Source organism: Bos taurus, chromosome 28, assembly GCF_002263795.3.
Source record: "Bos taurus isolate L1 Dominette 01449 registration number 42190680 breed Hereford chromosome 28, ARS-UCD2.0, whole genome shotgun sequence".
Classification (NCBI taxonomy): Eukaryota; Metazoa; Chordata; class Mammalia; order Artiodactyla; family Bovidae; genus Bos; species Bos taurus.
Window position 1 is genome coordinate 14,607,000 of NC_037355.1, and position 27,864 is coordinate 14,634,863.

Genomic DNA, 27,864 nt, shown 5'->3' on the forward strand with positions numbered 1-27,864 from the left:
ATCTGTATGAAGGTCAGGAAGCAACAGTTAGAACTGGACATAGAACAACAGACTGGTTTCAAATAGGAAAAGGAGTATGTCAAGGCTGTATATTGTCACCCTGCTTATTTAACTTATAAACAGAATACATCATGAGAAACTCTGGGCTGGAAGAAGCACAAGCTGGAATCAAGATTGCCAGGAGAAATATCAGTAACCTCAGATATGCAGATGACACCACCCTTATGGCAGAAAGTGAAGAGGAACTCAAAAGCCTCTTGATCAAAGTGAAAGAGGAGAGTGAAAAAGTTGGCTTAAAGCTCAACATTCAGAAAACGAAGATCATGGCATCTGGTCCCATCACTTCTTGGAAAATAGATGGGGAAACAGTGGAAACAGTATCAGACTTTATTTTTTGGGCTCCAAAATCACTGTAGATGGTGACTGCAGCCATGAAATTAAAAGATGCTTACTCCTTGGAAGGAAAGTTATGACCAACCTAGACAGCATATTCAAAAGCAGAGACATTACTTTGCCAACAAAGGTCCATCTAGTCAAGGCTATGGTTTTTCCAGTGGTCATGTATGGATGTGAGAGTTGGACTGTGAAGAAAGCTGAGAGCCAAAGAATTGATGCTTTTGAACTGTGGTGCTGGAGAAGACTCTTGCAAGTCCCTTGGGCTGCAAGTAGATCCAACCTGTCCATCCTAAAGGAGACCAGTCCTGGGTGTTCATTTGAAGGACTGATGCTGAGGCTGAAACTCCAATATTTTGGCCACCTCATGTGAAGAGTTGACTCATTGGAAAAGACCCTGATGTTGGGAGGGATTGGGGGCAGGAGGAGAAGGGGACGACAGAGGATGAGATGGCTGGATGGCATCACCGACTCGATGCACATGAGTCTGGGTGAACTCCGGGAGTTTGTAATGGACAGGGATGCCTGGCGTGCCACGATTCATGGGGTTGCAAAGAGTCAGACACAACCGAGCGACTGAACTGAACTGAACCAGAAGTTTGGAGAAATGTTAATTGGTGCCAGACAGTCCACACTCAGAGTTGTGGAAGAGAATGCCAGCCTTTGTTCTTTGCATGCAATAGCTGGAGACAGGTGATAAACAAATTCTTTTAAAAACAACTTCTGCCTAACATGGTAATAGCTTTAATTCCTATGATCTGGAGAACAAGAAGCCCTGTTTATAATGCTGTATGGTGGCAATGAGGTGCTTGCTGTGAAAGTCTGGTGCTCATGACAAAGCTCAATGACTCACGTAATAATCTATTGATTCTTCCCAGACTGGGTTTGTCATTACTTTCTGATTAAAGCCCCTTTTCCTGACTTCAGAGTTCACAGATCTGCCATCAACAGCCTAGTGAGTATTGGGCCATAATCTTTGAAATGACTGAGCAGATATTTAGTTTCTTACTCTTATTATTCTTTCATGCTTTCCCTCTGGGAAGAGAAAATAATAGGCCTCCACCTCTGCACATTTCAAGCCTGCCTTCTAAACATGGCTAGAAGAGGGGAGATTTCACTCAGTCTAGTTCTGTCATCATTGAGAGATCTTGGGAAAATTACTGTACCTTTGATTCTTCATCTACAGAGCAGACTTCTTACCGTGACTGGCTGCTGTAAACATCGTTGTGAAGAGGGATGTAATAGATGTAAATATCTTATAAAAATACTTGCTGGAGGAGAGATTCAGATATTCTGGGCTAAAAATCAAGCTGAGTTTCAGACTCTTAAGGGGATACAGGAGGGAAGAAGACTACAGAATTAACCTGAAATTTTTCAAATTCTGTGTCACTCTCAGGTTGGAAAGCTCTCTGCTTGGCGCTCCTCGCACTGAGATCTTTGCAGCTGACTGGAGTAAAGGAGGGACAGCAGCAGGTCCTTTGATAATTGAATCTTAAGAGAACTGATAATGGAGGCCACTGCAACCCCCTCCAGCCATATATTACTCCCACTAGTAAGTTATCTATTCCCGATCAAAATCCTGTCCTCTGCACTCTTGTCCATTACTTCTACTCTGCCCTGCCATATCTAATATTCTTTTCATCTCCCTTTAATAGATGCCTAAATGCCTGACATGTGACAGCAATGCTTGTTCCCATGGAGCCGCTGCTTCCAAGAAAGCTCGCAACAGACAAAGACAAGGCAGAAAATGGCCTCCTTGCTGGAGATAAAAAGAAGCTGTCTTGGTGAGGAAATCAGTTCTCAGGTCGTGTCACTAAAATCCCCCTCCTCTGCCTCAGGTTTTCTTTATTGTGCATCCCCAGAAGCAATTGCTCCCTCATAAGGCAACATACACAATAGAGAAAATATTGATTTTAGAACTCATTTTGATAATGCAAAAGAGGAGAAAATAATCTACACAACGATAGGACCTCCTGATTACTTTTAAGATTTCATTTCCTGTTGTCCCATTTTGTTGCTAAGAAATCTCAAAAGGTCTAACTTTATGATACCTGGAAGAAAAAAAAAAACTGACTAGTTTTTCAGTTTGTGCAGGTGTATCATACACCTGTGGCTGTGTCTGTATCAGTTTACTAGAATCAACGTGTTTTACAGTACCTAACACATATCCGATGCAATGCTGGGCACTGAGGAAACAAAGATGACTGGGCCCTGCATTCCAGAAGCTCACACATTATAAAGGTAGGCATGTGAAGAACTATCAGTAGAACACTGTGCTAAGATATTTATAAAGTGCCAACAGGAGTACAGGTGAGGCAGCAGAGAATGGTAGTAGAGAAGATGAGAGTTTCAGAGAAACCTACAGGAGAAATGACATCTTTGCAGGGCTTCAAAAGGTGAATTGAAATTTTCCTGGCTAAACCAGAATGGAAAGAGCATTTTAACAGAGGCAAACTGAATAAAGACCTTAAGACACGGAAGTATGTGGCATGTCCACAGAACTTGCAAACCTGAAGGGTGAGAGCCCTGGGTAATATTTCACCAAGTGTGATCATCAGCATCACCATCAGTGGGGAGTATTTGTTTAAAGTTTCAGCTTCTTGAACCACAACCCAAACCCAGTCAATCAGAATATATGAAGTGGAAACTAGTAAACTGAATTTTAGAAGTACACCTGACCCCTCCTAGGAGTGTGCTGAGTAAAGGTTAAGGACACCTGATTTAGGCTGTTCTAAGGGCTTCCCTCATAGCTCAGTTGGTAAAGAATCTCCCTGCAATGCAGGAGACTCCAGTTCAGATTCCTGGGTCGGGAAGATCTGCTGGAGAAGGGACAGGCTACCCACTCCAGTATTCTTAGGCTTCCCTTGTGGTTCAGCTGGTAAAGAATCCGCCTGCAGTGCAGGAGACCTGGGTTCAATCCCTGGGTTGGGAAGATCCCCTGGAGAAGGGAGAGGCTACCCACTCCAGTATTCTGGCCTGGAGAATTCCAGGGACTATACAGTCCATGGGGTCCCAAAGAGTTGGACATGACTGAGCGACTTTCACTTTCACTTCAAGTAGGATGGAGAATACAGGGGAGGACACACTGATTTATGACTCCAGTTTGTACTGTGGTTATGCAACTATATACTAGCAAACAGACTGGTCAATTCAGTTCCAAATGTGTTCATGTAAACAGAATTTCACTGTTTGTAAATTTATTATTGTAAATTGTAAAACTTCTATAAACAGAGGCCCACTTATTATAAATTGAAAGTCAAAAGGCAAATATCCAGCTGAGCCTGTTTGAAATGGTAAAATGTTTTTCCAGACTGTTCTCCGCTCCAAAGAGAATGTTCTCATATAACACTGGGAATCTTGATTAAAATCTCTCCCTGCTCAGCAGCCCTAGTCTCAAAAGAGAGTCATCTCAGAGTTGCTCACCTGAGTCCTCCCATCCCTGAGCTCAGCTGCATCCCTATACAGGCTAAGGTGACAGCAGAGCCACTGTGATGGGGGCAGAGAGCAAGCAGCTGGGAAATTGATGGGCTTCTCATCTGAGACACAGAGCCTGGACCAGAAGTTCTGGATGCTCCAGAGAGAGGCGGACCTTTTCTCAGTTGGTGCAGCAGCATCAGGGCAAGTTGATGATCCCAGATAAGAAGCCGACAAGTGAAGCAAGCAGAGCAGCACAATAGAGCCAGAACGTGGCAGACACTGGTAGCCACTCAGAGCTCTGTGCTTTCCCAACCTGTTCTCAGAGTGATTTGCTGATTTCAGAGCCACATCGTAGTACTAGCCACCTGCAGTCCCAATAACTGTGCACATACATACCTACTATTAAGTTCTACTGGTTTAAAACTGATACATGATTCAGCTGGGTGTTGACAATGTTTCTCAACATACCCTCCTCCTCACCTCTGCTTTTATAATTGCCAAAGAACTCCTCCTGAGCTTGTTAAAATGCAGAGACTTGTGTGCCATCTCCAGCCTTCAGAATCAGACACTGAGGATCAGGAATCTGCATTTTCACAAGTTCACCCAGGTTGATTCTTCTGCACATGACAGTTGAAGAGTCCCTGCTCTCAAGTACCTGGTTAAACAGCCCTCTTCAGGTACTATGAAAGATAACTGAACTAGGAACCCACTCTGGACCAGTCTGATGGGGTAGGACTTAGATGAAATTTGAACAGAATTGGCCCCTAAACATTCAGGAAATGAATAGAACAGACCAGCTGTAAAAATACTTGAATATTTGGTTAAGTGAATATAAAGAATCGTTTTTTTTTTCTTTTTTTTTAAAAAAGAATCAGGTTATTTTGATATTGTGAAAATAGTCAACATTCAACATGTTTATAATGACCTTGCATAGCTGGAGCTGAGTGTTTTGGGGAGACTTATAAATCAAGCATGGCTCATAAAATGTAAGAAGGAATCATAAAATAATAGAGCTTGAAAAGGCCTTAGAGATGGCCTGGTCTAGTGTTTTATTTTACAAATAAAGAAACCAGAGCCTAGAGAGGCTTAGTGACCAAGGTCATACAGCTCATTAGTGGCTAAAAAGTAAACTGTCGAGACTTTTCTGGCCTAAGGTTCTGTCTATAGTACCTCCTCTGAGATTAAAATAAGTTCCCAATACTAAAAAGGTAAAATAACCCTTTCTTTCCTTAACAAGTAGCCTCATCTCTTCACTGGAAAAAGTCAGTAAAATAAAAATTATAAATAAAGATGCTGTCTCAAGAACCAAAAGGAAACTTAAATGATTTGATGATCCCAGGCTAAAGCAGTCATTGAATCATTCATTCATTCATTAAGTATTGTGGTATGACAGTTCTCCTTATTCCTAGGGAGAGCAGGAAGTGCTCTTCAGAGAGACAGGCAGTGACATTTGGGAGAGATGCAAATACACAGAGCTTGCTATTTGGATGCTGAGGCCTCCTCACCTGTCTTCACCTGCCCCATCCAATCTTCCCTCTTACTTTTTCTCAAATTGAACTATCATCCCAGGAAGTCAGGCCCCTTCTCCCTCTTCAACTTTTCTCCTGCTATGTTCCAGCTGGTATGCCTTCCCAACCTCTCTTTGATTTTCTAAGTTCTGTTATTCAAAGACCAAGTGTGAGAGTATGTCTCCTTCATTAAGACTGTTCTCTCTTCCTGGATCTTAGAGCTCTCTCTTCAGTGAACTCCTGTTATACTTGGTACTGAATGACATACTGGTATTTATGTTGTCCATTAGTTAGAATTTTGCTAGTGTGGCTTTAGGAGGTAATAGGATGTGGTTGCAAGAGCAAAGGGATTGAAACCGACATCACTATCTAAGTGCCTGGGTTCCCTGTGATACATCTTATAGGCACCCCCTGCCCAGCAACTCCCCTGCTCTCCATCCTCTGCTCCTCTTCCTCTATCCCCTGTCTCACTGAATTACATGCCACATCTAGCCAAAACCGGGGTTGTCTTTTATCCTCATCGTTCCCTCACATAGTGACAATTATAAAGAATAATATTCCTTCCTCAACATCACCAAAACCCACCCACTTCTCTCACCACCATCCCTGCTACCATTCTTAGGGCTTCCAACCCCTTCTTACCTAAATTATCTTAATAACTTCATAACTCCACCCTTTCCTCTTTCAATTTTGCTCCATTTTACAACCAGGAAGATCGTTCTTAAATTCTCTTACAGTCGCTGTCCATCATACTATCAATTCTCTGCTTAAACCTTTTGGCTCTCAGGATAAGATTCCAATTTGTTCAAAGCTCTTTCTTGACCAGGCTTCTTTCCAACCCTCCAGCCCCATCTATTTCTTCTTTCCCATTTTGAATTTCATCTCCAGCCAGACCAGCTTGTACAGTTTATCAGACTCTTGACTGCTGCTGGACCTGGGATCATGCTGTTTCTTCTGCCTAAAATAATTTTCTTTCATATTTTTGCATGACTGCCTACTGCTGGTTTTAGAGGACTTAAACTTTTCTAGGAAATTTCTCTGACCCAGGTGTCACTCCTTTGTATTTTTCTAACATTCTGGGCTTACCCCTTGTGGCAGACTGAATTATATCCTCTCCCCACCAAAAAGATACAAAGTGTTAACCTTTAGTGCGTGTAACATAACCTTATCAGGAAATAGTGTCATCATAGATAGAATCAAATAGGAGATCATTAGAAAAAAGTGAAAGTGTTAGTTGCTCAGTCATGTCCAACTCTTTGCAAACCCATGGACTACAGCCCGCCAGGCTCCTCTGTCCATGGAATTCTCCAGGCCAGAATACTGGAGTGGGTTGCTATTTCCTTCTCCAGGGGATCTTCCCAACCCAGGGATGGAACCTGCATCTCTTGCACTGCAGGCAGATTCTTTACCATCTGAGCCAGGGAAGATTATTAGGATGCGCCCTATTCTAACACAACCCATGGTCAGTGTCTTTATAAGAAGAGAAATATTCCATATGAAGACACGGACACACAGGGAGAATGTTATGTGATGACAGGGGCAGGGATTGGAGGGATTCATCTGCAGGTCAAGGAATGCCAAGGACTGATGGCCACCATTGGAACCTAGGAAGAAGGAAGGAAGGATTCTACCAGAACATCAGAGGGAACATAGCTCTGACGACATCCTAATCTCAGACTTCTGGCCTCTAGAACTGTGAGAGAATATATTTGTTTTTTAAAGCCACCCAGCTTTGTTATAACAGCCCTAGGAAACTAACGTATCCCCATTGCAGTACTTACTGCATTATATTATACTGGCTGGGCATTTTTGCTTACCTCCTTCTTTCCTCACTGAATGGTGGTATGGAGTCTGAGACATCTCTGAAATCCTATGGACATTTCAGTCCTTGGTAGTTGCTCAATAATTAGTGGGTCAATGACAAATCCATTAATATAAAAATGAACTCAAGTATTTTAAAATTTCTAGCAAATGATCTGATATGAAAGAATACTTGGAGAATATCAGCTGCTTTCCCTGTCAACATCCTGACAGTTAAAATCTTCTCAGGGGCAAGACTTGGTCTTTGTTTTCCTCATGCTCTTTCTCAGCACCTGGAAAAATTCAGCAAAGACCACTGAGGCTCCCCAATCATTCATGTGCTCCCCCAAATTCTCCAGCTTCCCTGGTATTTAGGGTCAATGCCATGCCAACCTTAGGGGCCCACAGACTAAGTTAAATACAAGATGAAGGAGCTTGACTCAAGCTACATAGGGTTCTACATATTGAAATTAACTATATTAACCACTGAGATTGGGTGGGGGTATTTATGACCACAGCAGAGCCAAGTCTATTTTGACTAATATATAAAACAACATGGACACAGAGGAGGTACCAAGAAGTCTCTGTTAGTTGGCTAATTAAATTATCACAACAAATAAAAATATCAGAGTCCTAACTGAATAAAGACTGTTTAAGAAAAACAGGCATCTTTATGTTTCTTCTTGGCATGCTCTGCTAATTTTAAAAAGTGTCTGGAGCTTGAATATTTTGATTGAGAAGTAGCTGCCCAGCCAAGACAGCTGCTGTGGTGAGGTTGTCTCGCCATGACACTGAATGGGTCCGTGTGCTTGGGCTTTAAAAAAAATTAGTTCAGTGGGACCAAACTTAATTGAATGCTGCCTGCTTCCCTGTCTTCCTCTCTCTGCAGGTCAAAGAAGTATAATATATATATATATTTTATCATCAAGCATGTCTTTGTAAGAAATTATTGTTATGCTGCAGCTCTTGCCATAAAGTTAATAAGGATAGTTAATTAAGACATTAAAATCTAAGCCACAGTAATTATCTGGAAGTAAAGTAAATGTCTAGTAAGCAAGAAAACAGGACATCGCCAATAAAAAACACGAATTGAGCAGACATTCTCTAGTGACACAATTAAAATTTCACAATGTAAACCGGACAGCCACTTGTTAATAAAGATTTATTTGCACAGAGACGTGAACCCCAGAACATTCAAGCAAAAGTTCCAGGGCCTAATTGGTGAACTGAATGCAGTGTACTTGACTGTGTACTGGATCTTCCTGGGATGAGCCAGGGGATTTGCTGATCATAGTGGTTTCTGATGCCCAGAGGGCAAGAGTTATCAGCATGTATTTATTATGACTGACTTACGAAGGGCAGGGCTTCCCTCATAGCTCAGTTGGTAAAGAATCCACCTGCAATGCAGGAGACCCCAGTTTGATTCCTGGGTCAGGAAGATCTGCTGGAGAAGGGACAGTCTACCCACTCCAGTATACTTGGGCTTCCCTTGTGGCTCAGCTGGTAAAGAATCCGCTTGCAATGTGGGAGACCTGGGTTCAATCCCTGGGTTGGAAAGATCCCCTGGAGAAGGGAAGGGCTACCCACTCCAGTATTCTGGCCTGGAGAATTCCATGGACTATACAGCCCATGGGGTCGAAAAGAGTCAGGCATGACTGAGCGACTGTCACTTTCGTGAAGGGCAAGTACGAATATATCCTGCTAAGGCTTCTCACTCAGAACTAGGGACTGTAGTGATGCTTATCAATTCAACTATTTTTCTCTTGTCTGTTCTCTCTCCACACACATGGATGGGTATTCTGTACCTTTTTCTTTATCTTCAGCCTCCAACACCTCCTCTCCAACTTCATTCTCAGCTAATGAAGATGCTTTTGATTTCATTGAGGAAAAGAAAAGTAACAGCCAGCAAATGTCCATACCCTCCCGTAACCACACCAATTCACCTACCTCTCTCAGTTCCCATTTATTCTGCCTTTCCTCTTCTATTACTATGAAAAAAACATCTGAGCCTCTGCTTGTACACTAGACTTGATGCCTCTTACAAAGTATTATTTAAGAAATTTTCCCTTCTCGCTCCTCTATCATTGGCTTTTTATTCTCTACTAATTTGTCCTTACCAATATACAACTGTCAAGAACTATGGAAGTTCTTAGATTTTACTCAACTTGCAAATTACAAACAAGCGTGCCACAGTTTCATGGCTGCTGATTAAAGCTACAGCACTCCTGGGTCAGAGACAAGGGACTTTATTACTGACAGCAACAGCAGTAGCCGGAGGCTCAGCATTTTATTGTGCTGGTTCCCTGAGTCCCAGTCTCCACAGGATGAAGCAAGAAAAGCCAGGTGACCTCTGCACACACAATGAATTGCATTACTGGAAAGGAACCCTGAGTTTAGGGAACTTGACTTATTTATTATATCGGACAGTAAACATGCCTGCACTTTGTTCTGGAGGGAGACACCCTTTTTGTCTTCAAAAGATGTTCATTATACAAGCACCCTTGAAAAGAAAGTCCAGAAGAGAAGCAACAGTATCTCTGTTCACAAAACACACAGAAATGCAAGAGAGGCATGGAAGTTTGCCTTCTTTAATTAAACAGCATGCTTTCATTTCTCCCATCATTAATAAAAACATCTTTATTGACCTTCATATCCTCTCTATCCACTACCCCATTTGTCTGCTTCTCTTTACAGCCACAGTCCTCAAATGGCTTGTCCATGATTACTGACTCAGATTGATCTCCTACTGTTCTCTCTTGAACACACTACCATCAGGCTTTCATCCCTAAACAGCTTTGTCAAGGCCACTGATGATGTTCTTGTGCTGAACCCAAAGCTCACTTTTCTTTTCATATTTCTTGACCCATCTGCAGAATTTGACACAACTGATCACTCCCTCCTCACTGAAACATCTTCTTCGCTGAAATTCCAGAACAACATTACTTTCCTATTTTGCCTTCTACCTCACCTATTGTACCTTCTCAGTTTTATTAACTCATTTTCCTCCCATCTTCCATCAGGCTGGAGTTTCCAGAGTTGAAACGAGAACCCCTTCCCTTTTTTATCTTTCAGGCCAGATAAGCATATTTATGTCCAGCCTATATCACCAGGATTGAATATATATCACCCTTTACTATCCAGAATTATGGTTTTAAAACCACCAATGAGATGATGACTCTTCAGTCTGGGTCTTTCCTCTGAAACCCAGACTAATATATCTAATGACTTATTCCACATTTTTTCTTGAGTGTCTCTTAGACATCTCAAATCTAATGGGTACAATACATAAGTCCAGACTATCCTACCCCTAAACCCGCTCCTCCCATAAGCTTGCCCATCTCATCAAACAGCAACAGCAACTCTATTATTCCAGTTTCTTTGGCCAAAATCCCTGGCACTATTCTTGCTTCTTCTCTATCATTTATGTATTATACATTTTATCCACACCAAATCCTGTTGGCTCTGTCTTCAAAATATAGCCTGAATTCAGTGAGTCCTCAGTACCCCCACAGTTGCCACCCTGGACAAAGTCACTATTAGCTTCCCCACTGGATTACTGTGTGCGCCTCCTAAACGGGTACCCGGTTCCACTCCTGCTTTTGTCCACTGTATGCTCAACACAGAGGACCCTGTTAAAAACACAAGTCAGATCATACTACTCACCTCATTCAAAACTCTCTGCTGGCTTCCCATTCAGAGAAAACACCAGCCTTTGCAGGATTTTCTGCTCCTCATTACATTTTTGACTTCAGTTTCTACCACTTTCCCCCTTTCCCCTTCCCTCCACCGGCCTCCCTCCATTCCCCACCCCCAGCCATGCTTCCGCCTATGGCCTGTGTGCTTGCCTTTCTCTCTGCTTACTGTGCTCTTTCTCTCAGATGTTCTGAGAGTGTCTTCCCTCATGTCTTTTACATCATTGCTCAAATGTTACCTGAACATATAACTGTAAATGGAAAGCACACCCCACCCTGGATACTTCCTATACAGCCTGTAACCTTATTTTTATCCACAACATAAACTAATATCTGTTCTAATATAGACAGTCGATTCTTGTTATTTATGGTAGTTATGTCACTGTGTATAATAAATTAGCAAAGAATGAATCCTTGCTTTTACTGTGAGTTTCAGTCATAATGTTTTCTTCAACCATCAATCAATGCATAGCCTTGTTTTATGCGCACTTCTGTTTATGGTCACTTTACTTTTTATATTGTAGGTTCATTAACATTGAACTTACAACTTATGCTGAAACAAAGCTTATCTAACACATGTATTTTCTCTGTAAGGGATATCACAACCTTCCTGCGGCAGGAAACACTAGACAGAACCTTAACATTATGTTTGTGGGGCCATTTTAAATAGTGAAATTACTAAGAACACGAAAATGAGGAAAATGTGGTGCTAAATAAACTGAGAAAACTACACTGTTAGTATAAGAAAGTATGAAAGTGGAAACAAGAAAGTAGAGTGTTGCCTCGTGTGACCTCACCTAGGAATATGCTTGTCTGTCAGGTGACTGGAGTTTTTCACTTCTCTGGCATGTTTACAAATGACCATGAAATGCTGTGAATATTGCTTTGGGAGTTACAAATAAATTTTAGAAAGTAGGCAGATTTGCAAATATAAAATTCTCAAATAATGGGAATGGACTGTGTTTACCACATGTATTTGTTACATGTTTGTGTATATAAGTATTATGTATTTATTGGGTTTCCTCCTACTGAAATAAAAACTCTATGTGCCCAGGGATTTTTGACTGTTTATCTCATTGATGTATTCCCAGTGTCAAGAATAGTACCTGTCACACTCAATACTGTTGAATGAATAAACTGAAGGTGTCTTTCTCTCTAGGTTGGAAAATGCACTCCTACTGAATGCACTGAAAGCCAGGACTGTTGCTGAAGGTCAGAAATCCAGGGGCACCAATGGGAGCATTTAGAGCCAAATGTCCAGGGGAAATATGAAGTTAGTACACTGGAGTAATAAATCCAAATGGGTCATCAAATCCAAATGTGTAGATACAGATATGGAGAACTTGAGACGGACCCAGGGAGCTGAGGACCAATAGAAGAATACACTGAGCACTGGGCTGAAAGACAAACAGGATAGTAGTCAGAAAAAACCTCTGAAACTGTAGTTAGTATCTTTGGATATTTCACAACTATGATAGTGAAATTTATGAGAGGGCCAGTTGGGTGTAAAAACACAGCAATATGGAATATGTCACTAGCTGTGAGCTACTTGAAAACAGAGCATGTGTCTGATCTATCTTTGTACTTCCAGCTCTTGGCAGTACCTAGCATACCGTAGGTGCTAAAAAATATTTACTGCCTTGGAGTAACTTCTATTCAGTTCAGTTCAGTCACTCAGTCATGTCTGACTCTTTTTGACCCTATGGACTGCAGCATGCTGGGCTTCCCTGTCCATCACCATCTCCCGGAGCCTGCTCAAACTCAGGTCTGTTGAGTCGGTGATGCCATCCAACCATCTCATCTTCTGTCGTCCCCTTCTCCTCCTGCCTTCAATCTTTCCCAGCATCAGGGTCTTTTCCAATGAGTCAGTTCTTCGCATCTATTACCTATCATAATCCCCCTAGGCCAGAGATAAGAAGAGTTTCTGCACACCCCTGGGTCCAGGGGTCTTCAAAGATAGCCTCCATTCAGACTAGACTCTGTGTTCACCAGGGCCCTAACTTAGGGATAAGCTTCCTCCTCCCTGTCCTCAGCCCACCCTCACTCTCTGAGCCAGACTTCTCGGCATGCCCTTAACCTTGCTGTGTCCTGTGACCCCTAAACAGAAAATGTTTACTGAAGTTGACTAACTCAGTTATCTTTTCCAGAACAACAGCTCTGAATCTGGTGTTAAACGAACAGGACTCCAGTCTGTGAACCTCTTGAAAAGTAAAATGTAAATGTGCATATGTGCCTGTGTGAAATTTTCTAGGGAGAGGATTCATAGATTTCACTAAAGAGGACTCATTCATTATTCAGAAAAATTTGAGAACAGTTCCTTAGAATGATTCTGATGTTTCCTGCAGAGCAGGGATAGAATGAAATATGATCAGAGAACTCTAAATAGAGTATCCATCTGGGCAGTTGATTGCGCATTCATTCATATATACAGAGAGGTTCTAAAATTCTGGCATTCATGGAAATCTCTAGGGGACCCTCATAGAAAAGATATTTCTGAGACACTGAAACTTATATTCAGTAAGTTCACTTTTTAGGGTCCTAGAACCAGCCTTTTAAATAAGTTTGACAGGAGAGTTTTACATTCCCCAGAGCATACTTCTGACTTTCTGAAACATATAGCTAAGTAAAGGCATGGCTCTCTTCACTTTTTCATCAGCTGGGACCATTTCACTCTTATGGGCTGTGGTTTCCAAACCTGACTGGGCACAAGACTTACTCGGGAAGCTGGTGGTTGAGGCCTGCTGGTGGTTTTAAAATACAGATGCTCTGGTCTCACCTTACAGACTCACATTCACTACAGCTGTGGTGAGAACTGAAAAAATCTTTCAAAGTATCTTTCAAATACAAAAATACTTTCAAAAATCTGCCAAGGTTATTGTACATACAGCCATGATTAGAACCTCTGCAGCAGAGGCCAGGATGAAGAGCGTCCGTAATTTAAATAATAATAGTTTAAATAATTCCACACAGTGGGGAAAGCTTTCTTTGTGGATGTGATCCCACAAACTGGAAGTTAAATATTACACCCAAGCTTTGTTGAGAAAGCATTCCATTTTATTAACCTTTGGATTCCTCTCAAAAAGGCAAGTAAACAAGTAACAACTTAGTACCTGTTAATGTTTCACTGTCACAGAAATCAGTGAAGGGAAACAGACCACGTGGGTTGAATTTCAAAATGGAGTATCAGCTATGTAAAGGCCGAAGTGGGATCCATACTAGGACTTCCTATGGTACTGTCAGAGCTCCAAGCAACAGTCTGATTAGAATAAAAATGACTCAATTCAGGAGCTAAGTGAAATCCCAAAAGGAAGAATGGTGCCAAGGACTCAAACTTTTTAGAACAGTATGTTTTCCCCACACCAAATAAGAACAATTCAAATGTATCGTTAATGCTCAAAATCAGCTCCAGTTATAGACAAAGAACCTTCTTCAGTAATTATTTCTGTAATTATTACTCTCAAAATTATGAAGAGAAGCTAAACAATATCCAATAACAAAGAAAAACCATAACTTTGTACCATATATGCAAAGGACAAGCTAAATTAAAATCCTGGAGAAAGTCTATTATTTTATTAAATATTCAGTTTAATTAACAGATACTTATTTCATGCTTATTTATTTATTTTTTTGAAGTAAAAAATTTATTTCTCAGGTTTACTTATCATTCTTTTTTTTCTTTTCTTTTTTTTAAATTATTATTATTTTTTTTACTTTACAATATTGTATTGGATTTGCCATACATCAACATGCATCCGCCACAGGTGTACACGTGTTCCCCATCCTGAACCCCCCTCCCTCCCCATACCATCCCTCTGGGTCATCCCAGTGCACCAGCCCCAAGCTTCCTGGCCAAAGAACTAAATAGACATTTCTCCAAAGAAGAAATACAGATGGCTAACAAACACATGAAAAGATGCTCAACATCACTCATTATCAGAGAAATGCAAATCCAAACCACAATGAGGTACCATTTCACGCCAGTCAAAACGGCTGCGATCCAAAAGTCTATAAGCAATAAGTGCTGGAGAGGATGTGGAGAAAAGGGAACCCTCTTACACTGTTGGTGGGAATGCAAACTAGTACAGCCACTATGGAGAACAGTGTGAAGATTCCTTAAAAAACTGGAAATAGAACTGCCATACGACCCAGCAATCCCACTGCTGAGCATACACACCGAGGAAACCAGAATTGAAAGAGACACGTGTACCCCAATGTTCATCGCAGCACTGTTTATAATAGCCAGGACATGGAAGCAACCTAGATGTCCATCAGCAGATGAATGGATAAGAAAGGTGTGGCACATATACACAATGGAGTATTACTCAGCCATTAAAAAGAATACATTTGAATCAGTTCTAATGAGGTGCATGAAACCGTGCTTATTTAATATAACTCATATGAGATAATTTCTATAGAGCCCTTAACCAGGTATCCCATGTATAGTCATGTTTAATAAATTAGCCTGGTTGGCCTACAAATGGCAGCAACACAGGATCCTCCCAGGCTGGCTTGATAGGCTGCGGATGAGCTCGGTAGATGGTCAGTGAGAGGGGGACAGCTGATCCCTAGCCCCTCCTTGTCTAGCTGCAGCTGTCCCATCTAGTCTGCCTCACCCACATCTGTGCAGTTCTTTCAACCCTGGCCACACTTTGAGGCTCTGTGACTGAGCAAAGGTAACTGGACCTGGGCAGCTCGCCCCACCCCTCAGTCCAACTATGATCCCAAAGCACTGCTCCCTTGGCCCACATTCCAGCTCCCCCACCAGTTCCACTGTCTTCTGTCTCATCCCAGGCTGAGCAGAACAGACATGGGCTGGGGGTGGCCTGGGAAGTGCAAGTCCACTGTCCTTGGCAACAGATGTCCATTGAAGTAGACCCAGCCTAACCTCTCCCCCATTTTTTGCTGGTATATTTTGAGGGCTGAAATTCAAAAAGAAAAAAAAAAACCCAAAACTTATGATTCTGGAATCTTAGAACAAGTCTGATGTACATGAACACTCTCAGGTGACCTGCACTAGACTTTGCAACTGATGACCAATCTAATAGATAACACAATTAACATTCTCAAACCACAGAAAGATGAAGACTGCCCTAAGGTCTGCTACGTCAGGAAGATGGAGATCTTTTCTAAATTATGAGAGTCAAGGCATATATTCCCCATCCTAGAACACCACTCTAATATTGATCAAAAAGCCTCAAGTGGTTTCAGGCTATTAGTTCCAAACTTGGTATGAAGTACCTGGACAAAGAGAAATGTAAACCATACTTAGCAAGTCAAATACTGAGTCCCATGGTTCTGTCTGAAAGAATGTCACATGTGGAGGGGAAATCTCTTGGGAATCTCTCTGGACTTGTTCATATCTTACTCGTATTTTCCACTGGAGCCCTTCACTGGCTTTTTTTTTTTTTTTTCCTACCTACCCCTTCCTCTACTCCCAGGGATTTAATGCTTAAGGCTCTTCTTTGCTTCCTTAATTCTAATCACCTAAGATTTTGCTTTTGCCCTGCTCTGAACAGTATCAGCCCAGGCCTACTGAATCAGAACCACACTTTATCAAGATCCCCAGGTCATGTGTATGTGTATTAAAGTTTGAGAAGCACTGGCTAAAGACACATAATTTAGTTTCCCTCTGCCTCATGGTGTCTGTGGAGAGCTTCAAATTGCACATCAAGAAGTTTGTGGTTATTCAGTAAACAGGGAGTCATGGAAAATTTTTGAGCAGCAGAGTAAAAGAACACATGCCTGAACTTTATTCATTGTGAGGACCAATGGTAATCTTGTTACAGTGAGGTTTCTGAACTGCTTTGCCTTGAGAGAGAATTTGAGTAGAAGCTGACAATTTTCTAGCAGAGAAAATTTCATGCACCATTAAAAAAAATTAACTGGCTTAAAACCTTATCATCAAGAACAGAATACAGCTATATCAAGTTATGTGTTCCAGTTAAACTAGCATCCACCCTCCTGATAGAGGAAGTATTCTCACAACAGTGTGTTAATCATTTTCAACCGCAACCTGAATAGGTCATAATAGTTTTTCTGACATGCTTATGATTTAGTCTTATGAGTCATCCTTCTTATTAGCAAAACAGAAATTGGATCTGGAGCCATGGAAATGTACAGAAATAGCTCATGGATCACCTCCCCAGATCTCTCACTCTGCTTTGACTTTTTGCGAAAAGCAAACTCTCCTAACTAAGACATTTCACCCAAAAAGCACCAAGTCTAGATCCACATCATGTGATCCATATCATTTTTTCAATGAATTGGCCATGCGATTCAGCAAACTAGGCCAAATCAACTAACAGTAGACACCAATAGGTGGTAAGCAGAAATAATACACAAACAATGAAGTAAAGAATTAAAAAAAAACAAAAGGTGAAGCATCAGAAGGTGAAGGGTAATAAGGACATTCCCAACCCACTCAAAAATTAAAACATGAGCAGTGGCTAAGTATAAGCTAAAATAGTATAAGCTAAAATTCTGAGCCTCCCTAATGTAAAATTAGCAGTTATAATTTGTTGCTTAAGTACTAGATACTTTATGTTTCTCCTAACTCCCTAACAACCCTGCAAGGTGCACATCATTATGTGTTCTTCATAAACAAGCATCCCGAGACCCAGAATTTACTTAACTTGCTCCAATTTATAGACTAAGGGCAGAATCAGAATATGGTCCCAGATTTGACTATCTCTGAAGCCAATGACCTGTGCGCTCTACCACAGTGGTTTTTCGAGGAAGGGGTCTCCTTCCATTTGTCTGTCTGCCAAGAGTTATCTCAGGATCCCCAGGTGGCACAGTGGTAAAGAATCCACTTGCCAATGCAGGAGACACTGGAGATTCAGGTTTGATCCTTGGGTCAGGAAGATCCCTTGGATGAAAAAATGGCAACCCCCTCTAGTATTCTTGCCTGAAAAATTTCATGGACAGAGGAGGCTGGTGGGCTACAGTCCATGGGGTTGCAAAAGGGGACACAATTGAGGGACTGAGCATGGACAAAAGTTATTTCACTGTGAAAAGGAAGAGTTCCTGAACCTATTAAACCAGCATTTCCCAGACTGTGCTTAATGGAACACTGGTCTTGAGACATGATGTGTGAAAAAGGGATTCTAGGGCTGGGTAACATAGGAAACAGTGTCCGAATACACATCTAAGAAGACCTTGAGAACTTATTTGACCTTGAAACATTTTCCCACCTATATTTAGTATTTTAGAGAACTTTATAAAGAGTCTTGCCTTAACTTCCTTGAGTTACATATGACTAGGTGCTTAATAACAAAACACCTTAAGTATTACGGGAAAACCATGGAGCATTACCCTGACAGCCAGATTAAAGACTCACACATTTGTGAAGGATCTTCAAGCTAATAACTAACTTCTGAAATTCTACTTCTCTCCCTCCCATTTCCTGAATCCATTTGGACTCTGGCTTCTGATCTTTCTAAGACTCAAATCTGACCTCTTCTCTAAGAATAGAGTACCCCTGTTGCCATTGCTTTGTTTCAGAATCTTCATTTCTATATTTCATCTTCCATGCTTCATTTTTCCAGTCAACTTTTTCTATACTTCATCTTAAAATCTTTCTAGAAAATTAAATCTTAAAAAAACCACATCTGCTTGTGCCAAATTTCATTTTAACACCTCTACTCTTTCTTTGCTGCTTACTAGATTAAGTTCAACCTTTCAGTTGGCACATGAAGACTTCACACTCTGGTTCCAACATACATCTTGATACTCTCCAATGAAGCTGAGCTTGACATGACGCCCGACACATTCCAGATCCTTCTTGATTCCTCAGTGCATGCTGCTCCTCAGCCCCAAATGTTCTATCCTCCCTTCCTTGTATGTCAAATCTTAAATATTTCTCTTTCACACCCAGTTTAATAACTACATCCTTATGAACACCTTTTTAGCTCTCTGAGGCAAAGTTTACTACTTTCTTTTTAGTGCTTTTATAGATTTTTGTTCCTCTCTCTATAGGTTTAACCAGGTAGGTTTTTAATTACTTGCATTCTTTTTTCTCATCCTCACTACAGACTCCTTGAAAGCAAGAACTCATTTACTTTTCCACTTACTTACAGTCTTATTTTTAACAGGTGTTCATTAAATGTATGAAAAATTGAGAGCTTGCTATGAAGCACCTCAGATATAAGGTTTTAGCTTTAGCAGTTGCCCTGTTTTCTCTCTCATGCACTCTTATTTTGATGTGAAGGTTCATCATACTCTAAATATCTTAGCTTTTCATGACTTTCCAAGTTTCATAATTATTTCTTTAGGACTCTTGCCTGAAGTGTGACAGTCCATCATGCCACTTCTTTGATCATCTACAGCCTCTTGAACCAGGTTTATTATGTTTTGTACAAGTGCTTATGATCTAAATCTTGTTTTCATGTAGAAGAGAAGTTTTTCCTTTTGAGAGGCTCCCACGCTGTTTCTCAAGAACCTGAAAGACAGTGAATTCGGCAGAGCTTCCTCCCAAGGGATGCATTTCTCCTTTGTTTATCTGAGAGATGCCTGGCAAGATACCACAGTGTATGAATAAGACTGCACTTCTCAAAGTGTGGTCCCTGGAGCAGTGCTGGCACCATCACGTGAGAACTGAGAAAAATGTAAATTTTCTGGTCCCACCTCTGCACCTACAGGATGGAAATTTCTAGGAGTGGAGCTCTGTAGAGAATACTTTCAACAAACCCTCTAGGTGAGTCCAATACTTGTTGACATTTGAGAGCTACTTCTGTAAGAGCACGGGATTTGGAGTCAGACAACCTAGATCCAAATCCTCATTCTGCCTCTGCAACTTGTGTGTTTCCTACACGTCTGTGCCCCACCTCATATTCACTTGGCCTGCACTGTAACTCCTGCAATTCTGTGATAATTATCTCGACTACAATTTGCTTCAGCTGCACTCTTATCTCTTGCTTTCTGCTCAGTCATTGATCCCCATGGGACAACTGTTAGACCAGTTCAACTTTCTAGGGCATGTGCAAATCTCAAAGTGCAGAGGAGTTAAACACTTTTGAATTTACCTTCGACCAAAAGGAAGATGGGAGACAGTTATTAAATAGTCCCTTCTTCTGTCCTTTGAGAACAAAGACGTGCATTCTCCTCAGCTCCTCCTCCCATGCTAATTAAGGCCCTGTTGCCCACTCAGCGACCACATCGGTTACATAGCTTGGACTGGCTTTCCCTGCTTCTCTTTCTCTTACTTTTCTCAATCTTCCATTCCTGTTATGTAGGGTCACTTTCCAAAATAATCTTGCTAAGCAGGCAAGCCCTTAAATTTCAGATTCTGCTCTTGGGAGATCCCAGTTTAAGGCACTAGGCAAGTTCCTTCATTTTTTTCAAACACACCTCAGACTCCTAACTTAAATGAGCATAATACTCGAATTTAGTTTATAAGCATTTTCTGAGTATTATGTTTGATAATAAAGATAAAGTGCCTAGAACGGCACCAAGAACAAAGCAAAGATCAACAAAAGTTCAGTCATGTCTGACTCTTTGCAACACCATGGACTGCAGCATGCCAGGCTTCCCTGTCCATCACCAACTCCCGGAGCTTGCTCAAACTCATGTCCATCAAGTTGGTGATACCATCCAACCATCTCATCCTCTGTCATCCCCTTCTTCTCCTGCCTTCAATCTTTCCCAGCATCAGGGTCTTTTCAAATGAATCAGCTCTTCACATCAGGTGGCCAAAATATTGGAGTTTCAGCTTCAACATCAGTCTTTCCAATGAACACTCAGGACTGATCTCCGTTAGGATGAACTGGTTAGATCTTCTTGCAGTTCAAGGGACTCTCAAAAGTCTTCTCCAACACCACAGTTCAAAAAAAGTTCAACAAAAAGTTAGGGTTACTATTATTTCCTTCTTCATTTTTTTTTTAATTTAAAATTTTATATTGAAGTACAACTGACATGTAACATTATATTGGTTTCAGGCGTACAACTGTCACTGTTTACAGATGACAGTATACACAGAAAATCCTAAAGGTGTTATCATAAAACTACTTGCTAAGTCACTTCAGTCATGTCCGACTCTGTGCGACCCCATAGATGGCAGTCCACCAGGCTCCCCTGTCCCTGGGATTCTCCAGGCAAGAACACTGGAGTGGGTTGACATTTCCTTCTCCAATGCATGAAAGTGAAAAGTCAAAGTGAAGTCGCTCAGTCGTGTCCGACTGTTTGTGACCCTATGGACTGCAGCCCACCAGGCTCCTCCGTCCATGGGATTTTCCAGGCAAGAGTACTGGAGTGGGGTGCCATCGCCTTCTCCAAATATACAGAGATCTGTTGCATTTTGATACATTAGTAATGAAACATCAGAAAGAGAAATTAAGAAAACAGTCTCATTTACCATCAAATCAAAAAGCATATCTAGGAATAAACCTACCTAAGGAGGCAAAACATCTGTATTTTGGAAACTATTAGATGCTGATGAAAGAAATCAAAGATGGCACAGATGGAATGATATACCATGTTCTTGGACTGGAAAAATAAATACTGTCAAAATGACTATACCAGCCAAGGCAATCCTCAGGTTCAAAGCCATCCTTATCAAATAACCAATGGCATTGTTCACAGAACTAGAACAACAAAAACAAAAATTAAATCTACATGAAATTACAGAAGACCCCAATCAGCCTAAGCAATCTGGAGAAAGAAAACAGAGCTGGAGGAATCAGGCTCCCTGGCTTCAGACTATACCACAAAGCTACAGTCATCAAAACAGTCTGGCACTGGCCAAAAAAACCCAGAAATGTAGATCAACAGAATAGGATAGAAAACACAGAAATAAACCCATGTGCCTATGACCAATTAGTCTACAACAAAAGAGGCAAGAATATATACCCTGGAGAGAAGACAGTCTCTTCAATAAGTGGTGCTGGGAAAACTGATTTTTTTAAAATGAAATATAGTTGGTTTACTGACACAATGTTGTGTAGATTCTGGTGTACAGCAAAGCAATTCAGTCTTTTTATTATTATTAAAAACCATTCCTTTCTACTAACATGTAATAAGTTCACATATAGCCTTTCAAAATTCATATTCTTTTCCATTATATGTTACTATAAGACACTGAATATAAACCCCTGTGCTACAGAGTAAGTGTTGTTTATTGTTTATCTTTTATTTATTTTTTCACTTTTTAAATTGGAGGCTAATTGCTTTACAATGTTGTGTTAGTTTCTGCTATATAATAATGTGAATCAGCTATATGTATACATATATCCCCTCCCTCTTTCAGTATTTTCTAATAATTTGATATTTTCTACATTGTGAAATGATTACAATATATCTAGGTAACATCCATCACCATACATAGTTACAGAATACACTTTTTTTGTGATGAGAGCTTTTAAAATCTCTCAGCAATTTTCAAATATGCAATACAGTATTATTAACTATGCTGTACATAACATTTATTTTATAACTAGAATCTGTTCTCTATATTTATGAGCTTGTGAGTTTTTATTGTTTGTTTTTAAATTCCACACATAAGTGAGATCATATGGTATTTGTCTTTCTCTGTCCAATGTTTCATTTACCATAATGCCCTCAAGATCCATCCATGTTTTCACAAATGGCAAGGTTTCATTCTTTTTTATGGATGAGTTTTATATGCATATGCGTGTGTGTGTGTATATGTATATGTATATGTGTGTATTTTATATATAGAACATTTTCTTTATCCATTGATCAGTACACAGGTTTTTTTTATATCTTTCTTTGATTTTTCATAACTATTTTGTCTCCAACTGTGACAACATTTTCATTTCTTATAACTGATCTCTAGAAATTATCTTTCCTTTCTTTAACAGGAGAAAAAATAATTTATTTGCACACATGGCGGTCTCAGAAATGAGACTCATGAAGTGGTCAAAGCAGGCTGTTTAGATACCATTTTTATAAAAAGAAACAATTATTTGTGAAGATTTAACAAAACAAAGAAGCTTGTGCTTGGGGTATTAGGCTAATGGAGAAGTAATAAAATCCATCTATACAGTTAGAAATCATTTTTTTTTTAATTTTGAGGAAGATATCATCTTTGAGAGCAAATTTAATCTTTTCTTTTCTTTTTGTCTCTCAGGAGAGCTAAAGTTGAAATGGGAAGATCATAGTTTTTGGAATTAGATAGCAGTGAATTCGTATCTTGGCTGTTCATAGTAACTGAATGAATTTCTAAGTGTTGCATCTTCTGCTTTATCTGTAGACTTGGGGTAATCTTGCCTACCTGGCAAGATTCAGGGTTGTCATGAAGAGTACCTAAGATAATATATGCAAAAGAGTCAGGTGCATGAGAGATACTCAACAAATGCTGGTTCTTTCCTCCACTTAAAAATATATCTTCTAAAAAATATGCCTTTTCTCTCAATTTTTATGGTCATCATCCTGATCTAACACACCCTCACCTCCTCTCTTGCTGAACTTTCAGAACAGCTTTTTGTTTCATTCCTTGCTATTATCTTTACGGCCTTTACTCTGTACTGTATACCCAGTAAGCCCCTCTAGAAACAGTACTGGATTTTACAGCCTTTGACAATCTAGGCCTACATGTGTGATTTTACTTTTCATTGCTTTGAATTCTATGTCTCATGCATTCTCCATTTCCAAACACATTCTCTATTTCCAAACACTGCTGCTGCTGCTGCTGCTAAGTCACTTCAGTCCTGTCTGACTCTGTGCGACCCCATAGACGGCAGCCCACCAGGCTCCCCCGTCCCTGGGATTCTCCAGGGAAGAACACGAGTGGGTTGCCATTTCCTCCTCCAATTCATGAAAGTGAAAAGTGAAACACTACAAACACTAGATACTCAAATTTTGTATGCTCACTCTACCCCACCCTCCTCATATTTCTCCCACTTTCTTTTCTGACTATTCTTCCCTCAATCTCCCTCATCTGGAATGTTCTTTCCTTTCCCTATCAAACTACAGTGCTCTCCTGTCTCAGTTGCCACCATATCCAACTGCTTCTCTGGTCTCTCCCTCCTATAACTCCCCTGCATGTGTGCACGTCAGATGCCTAAGCATCCACAGTTCTCAGGGCTCAGTGTCATGGTACTGGGATAGCAACAAGGAACAGTGACAAGAGGTCACCCAACTGTGGGGAAGTTAAGTTATCTTCAGTTTCATTTCAATTTCCCACAGTCATTCAGTCTTTAAATAAGAAATAATTTCTCACCAAAAACATCCTAAAGAAAACTGGCTGGGCTTAAGAACATTCTAGGTATTTTTCTCATTATACTCCTCTTCATCTTAGAAGCAATTCTGAAAACTGTGCAACTATCTGCATTCATTTACTTTGAGGAGAAGATAAAGCCACAGTTTTATCCTTCCAGAGGGAAAAAAGTTAAGATGTACAATTTCATGGCTCTCTCTTCATGGGTCATTGGGTCTGAGTGCCACCCAAGGTACAGATGATGTGTTCACGAGGTAAGGGCACCAATAGCTTAGTGCTTCTTGGTGCTTCTCCATGGCCACTTCATTTTGGTGGTAGGTTGAATGCATGTCTCAGGGAGATAACTTATGATTGCTGAAATATATTTATAATTCATAACCATTTATTTATAATTTATAATCTTCCTTCTTCTAAAAGTAATTTTGGAAATAAAAATGAATATATACTCTTACACAGAGTTTAAAATAAATAAGAAAAGGACATCAACCCAATTCTCCAAGGACTTCAGTGAGAGAATAAAAGTAGTGGCACTCCAGATGGTCGTCCTGAAAGCAACTGCCACTTTAGGGGCTCTGACTGACTCCCAGCCTCAGCTAGATGATCACTACACAGATGACCCCCTTTTTACTCAGGTCATTTGGGAAGTTAGTGGGAATAAGATTAAGTAGACAATTAAACCAAATCTGAGCAGTACTGACCATTAACAAGTATTGAGTTAACTCCAAGTTTATGACAGCCAAACTAAGAAACTAGAAAAGAGTCAGGGGTTGGGGCAGGTTTGGGGAGGGTAAACAAAGCTAGATATAACTCTCATTCTAATAAAAGGAAAAAATGCCAGAAGAGATTAACTTACTTTCTGACACTGAGTTTTGTAGAATTAATTATAGGAATGTCATGAACCCAAATCATACAACCTATCTTTAATAGCAATTCTTAACAGGATGATTTTTGCTGGCCGTTTCTCACATGAATCCACATTTAAAAAAAATACAATATTAAATTGTGGTTCAATAAAGGCATTTCTATAAGGAGATGTCTAGTACACATTTTGGTGGTATACTCAAAATTGTTTTTAGTACATGGAAAATCATGATGATAGCCCTTGAATAGTTTGTGAGGGAAGAGCAGGTTTGTGGGAACAAGATGGATCAAATTTACAATGTGTTGGTCAGTGACTGAAGAAGGAATCTAAGAGTAGCAAGGACTAGCAAAAAACAATTATATACAACCAAGCCCTAAACTGCTCCGGATCAATACGAAGGCAAACTCATTCCCCAGCAAGACTTTTTTCTTCTGAAATCTGCAGGGTACTCCTTTGGGACAATTTCCCCTCTGGTCTTTAAATTCACTTTGAGGTGGTGGTTGGAAAGTGGTCATGCAGTGAAATTCTGCACCTGATCCACACCCTTGTGGAGCTAATTCTGAGCCCTTAAAAACTTAAGACACTGGATTACCAAGGACCTCTGTCATGCACTTTGTGAAACTTGAGCCTAGATTTTAGAGGCAATTCATCAGTGTCAGAATTTTCTATAGGTACCTACAGATTTTTAGAGGAAAAATAACTTGGGATAATCTCAACCTGAAAGTTTTCCAGCTTGGCCAATAGCAGAGCAATAACAGTGAAACAAGTGTTAAGGAAAGTGGTGGTGTGTGACAGAAAAAAAGTATGTGGAGTCAAAAGGTATGTAGTAACCAGTTATATTATCTTGTATTAAGTTATGTTACTATTCCTTCGGATTCAACTTCCTCAACATTAAAATAAAAGTCTTGAATATGTAAGCCCAAGGTGTATTATGATGTGATTACTGGTAAATTACAGGTATGAGTATGTGCATGGGGGGTGGGTGGGTGTGTGGAGTGAATAGTAGGAGTGTTTGTATGTGATCATATTACTCCATTATGTAATATCCTTCAGTGGCTCTTGGGTAAAACCCAAACTCTTCAGATTTGGCTTATTAATCTTTTCATGATCAGATGTGGTTTATGTCTCCATTTCATCTCTTGTCATTTACCATATATATGTGTGTGTATACATATGTGTATATATATGTATGTATATGTATATACTATATATAGTATAGATGTGTACAATATGCTACATATATTTCACATATGTATTAAGCGTCCAGTTATCCCAAGCTCCGCTGTCACAGCCTATAGTCCCTCATACATACTGTTTCTCTGTCTGACATGATCTCCACCCTTCCCGTGGTTCTTACCTACTCATCCTTCAAGTCCCAAATAGTTAAAAGTAATAAAACAATAGTAATAGTATATTAGTAATAATAGCTTAATAAATAACAGTTTAACAAAAATAATGTTAATATTAGCTACATCTTGGCAGAATTTACTATGCCCAGCAACCATGCCCAAAACTTCACATACAGTATCTCATTTAATCTTCACCTCAATTTTATAAGGTAGTATTATTATTTCCATTTTAAAGATGAGGAAATAGAGGCCCCCAAAAGTGACTCACCCAAAGTTGTTTCCTCTTGCAAGACCTTCTTGATCGGACCTCTCAAATCTCTATTAGCTGCCCATCCTATGGACTCCCACTAACAGCAATTAACATGCTAGATTATGACACCCACAATGCTCCACAAAGGAGGCTTATTTAAAACTGAAATATTCTCAATGTTGGATATAGTACTTGGTTCACAGTACACAATAAATATCTATTAAATGGATGAATGAATAAACTCAAAGCTTTCCTTACACAAAATTTTAACCTAGGCCGAATCAGGCATCATAGGATCTCCTTTTCCCTTCTTTTGCCCACTTTTCCTTTGCTCTTGTGTTCCCAGTCACTTAGTGGATACTTATCAGTTTTTGCTGCTCAACATCTGAACCTTCTTCAAGGCTGTGTGGAAAATATGATCGTATCTCTCATTACAGAGGCCAAAGGCTTATAAAAGTGTTACTTTGGCCATGGCCAGACATGGGCTGCCATGGTAGATACAGGATATGGAGCTGCTCCTGGCTCTGCTGCTCTCTGGATCATAATAATCTATGTAATCTTACTTCCTGAGCTGTGGATGAAAGAGATTCAAATGTAGGAGCTTCCCACATCTTCCAGATTGTTTTCCTGTCTGCCCCATAATGATCAGGACAATATAAGAACTTGAAGATTATATATGCCTTGCCTCTGGAGTGGTCCTGGGTACTGGCCACCCAATCCACTTGGCATATATGCCACAAAGATCAATATGAATTGTGAGCAGTGTACTCAGCAAAATAAAAAAATAACATGCCAAGATTTGTCCTCATTTGAGGTACTCTTTTTGGCTAATTTCCATCTACTTGTGTTTGGATTGCTGTTGGGGGCCAGAGTGAGGTACTCCGCCCGTGACAAAGGTCATGAGGAAGGAGGCTCGACATACGCAAAGGCGGGATCGAGCCTCAGGAGTCCCCCTGGAACTCCTCGAGCATCTACCCCCATAACCAGAGCCTGCCTACTTTACTACTTTGTGCTCTTTCCTACATCTCTGACTTTACAGGGGGCTGTCCCCCACCACCTCTTTCGGAGAAGGAGTTAACCTAGAGCTCCAGTTTATAATAATTCCTGGGCGTGATAAGAGTGTTTTAACCTACAAACTCCTCTGAAGGTTCTCTAGCCTGCCTGACAGGCTCGTCCGGCCACATGTGATTGCTCACAGCCTCCCAACTGTGAGAGGCACGAGATGCTTTAAACCTTCTAAAAACAGGTTCCTTAGAAAAGTTACAAAACTATTAGTATAAGTATAATGGGCTAATTAGAAATTGTGTTGGTGAAGGGTTTTTCATTTGTTGAGCCAATGTTTGTTGCTAAGTCTCCATATCCCCTGCCCTTACACACATTAATGAATATATAGAATTAACCTTTGATATTAATCACGTT

General features: G+C 40.4%; 2 long non-coding RNA genes across 3 annotated transcripts in view; one reads left to right on the forward strand and one right to left on the reverse strand.

Moving 5' to 3' along the window:
• The window catches only part of LOC101906006 (uncharacterized), a 475,458-nt gene that overhangs the window by 295,150 nt on the left and 152,444 nt on the right, over positions 1-27,864 (reverse strand). The gene's annotated exons all lie outside the window — the stretch shown is intronic.
• On the forward strand, positions 1,216-3,133 carry LOC132344164 (uncharacterized). The gene is made up of 3 exons (XR_009493299.1): positions 1,216-1,945; positions 2,049-2,177; positions 2,548-3,133. It is a non-coding gene; the product is annotated as an uncharacterized lncRNA (long non-coding RNA).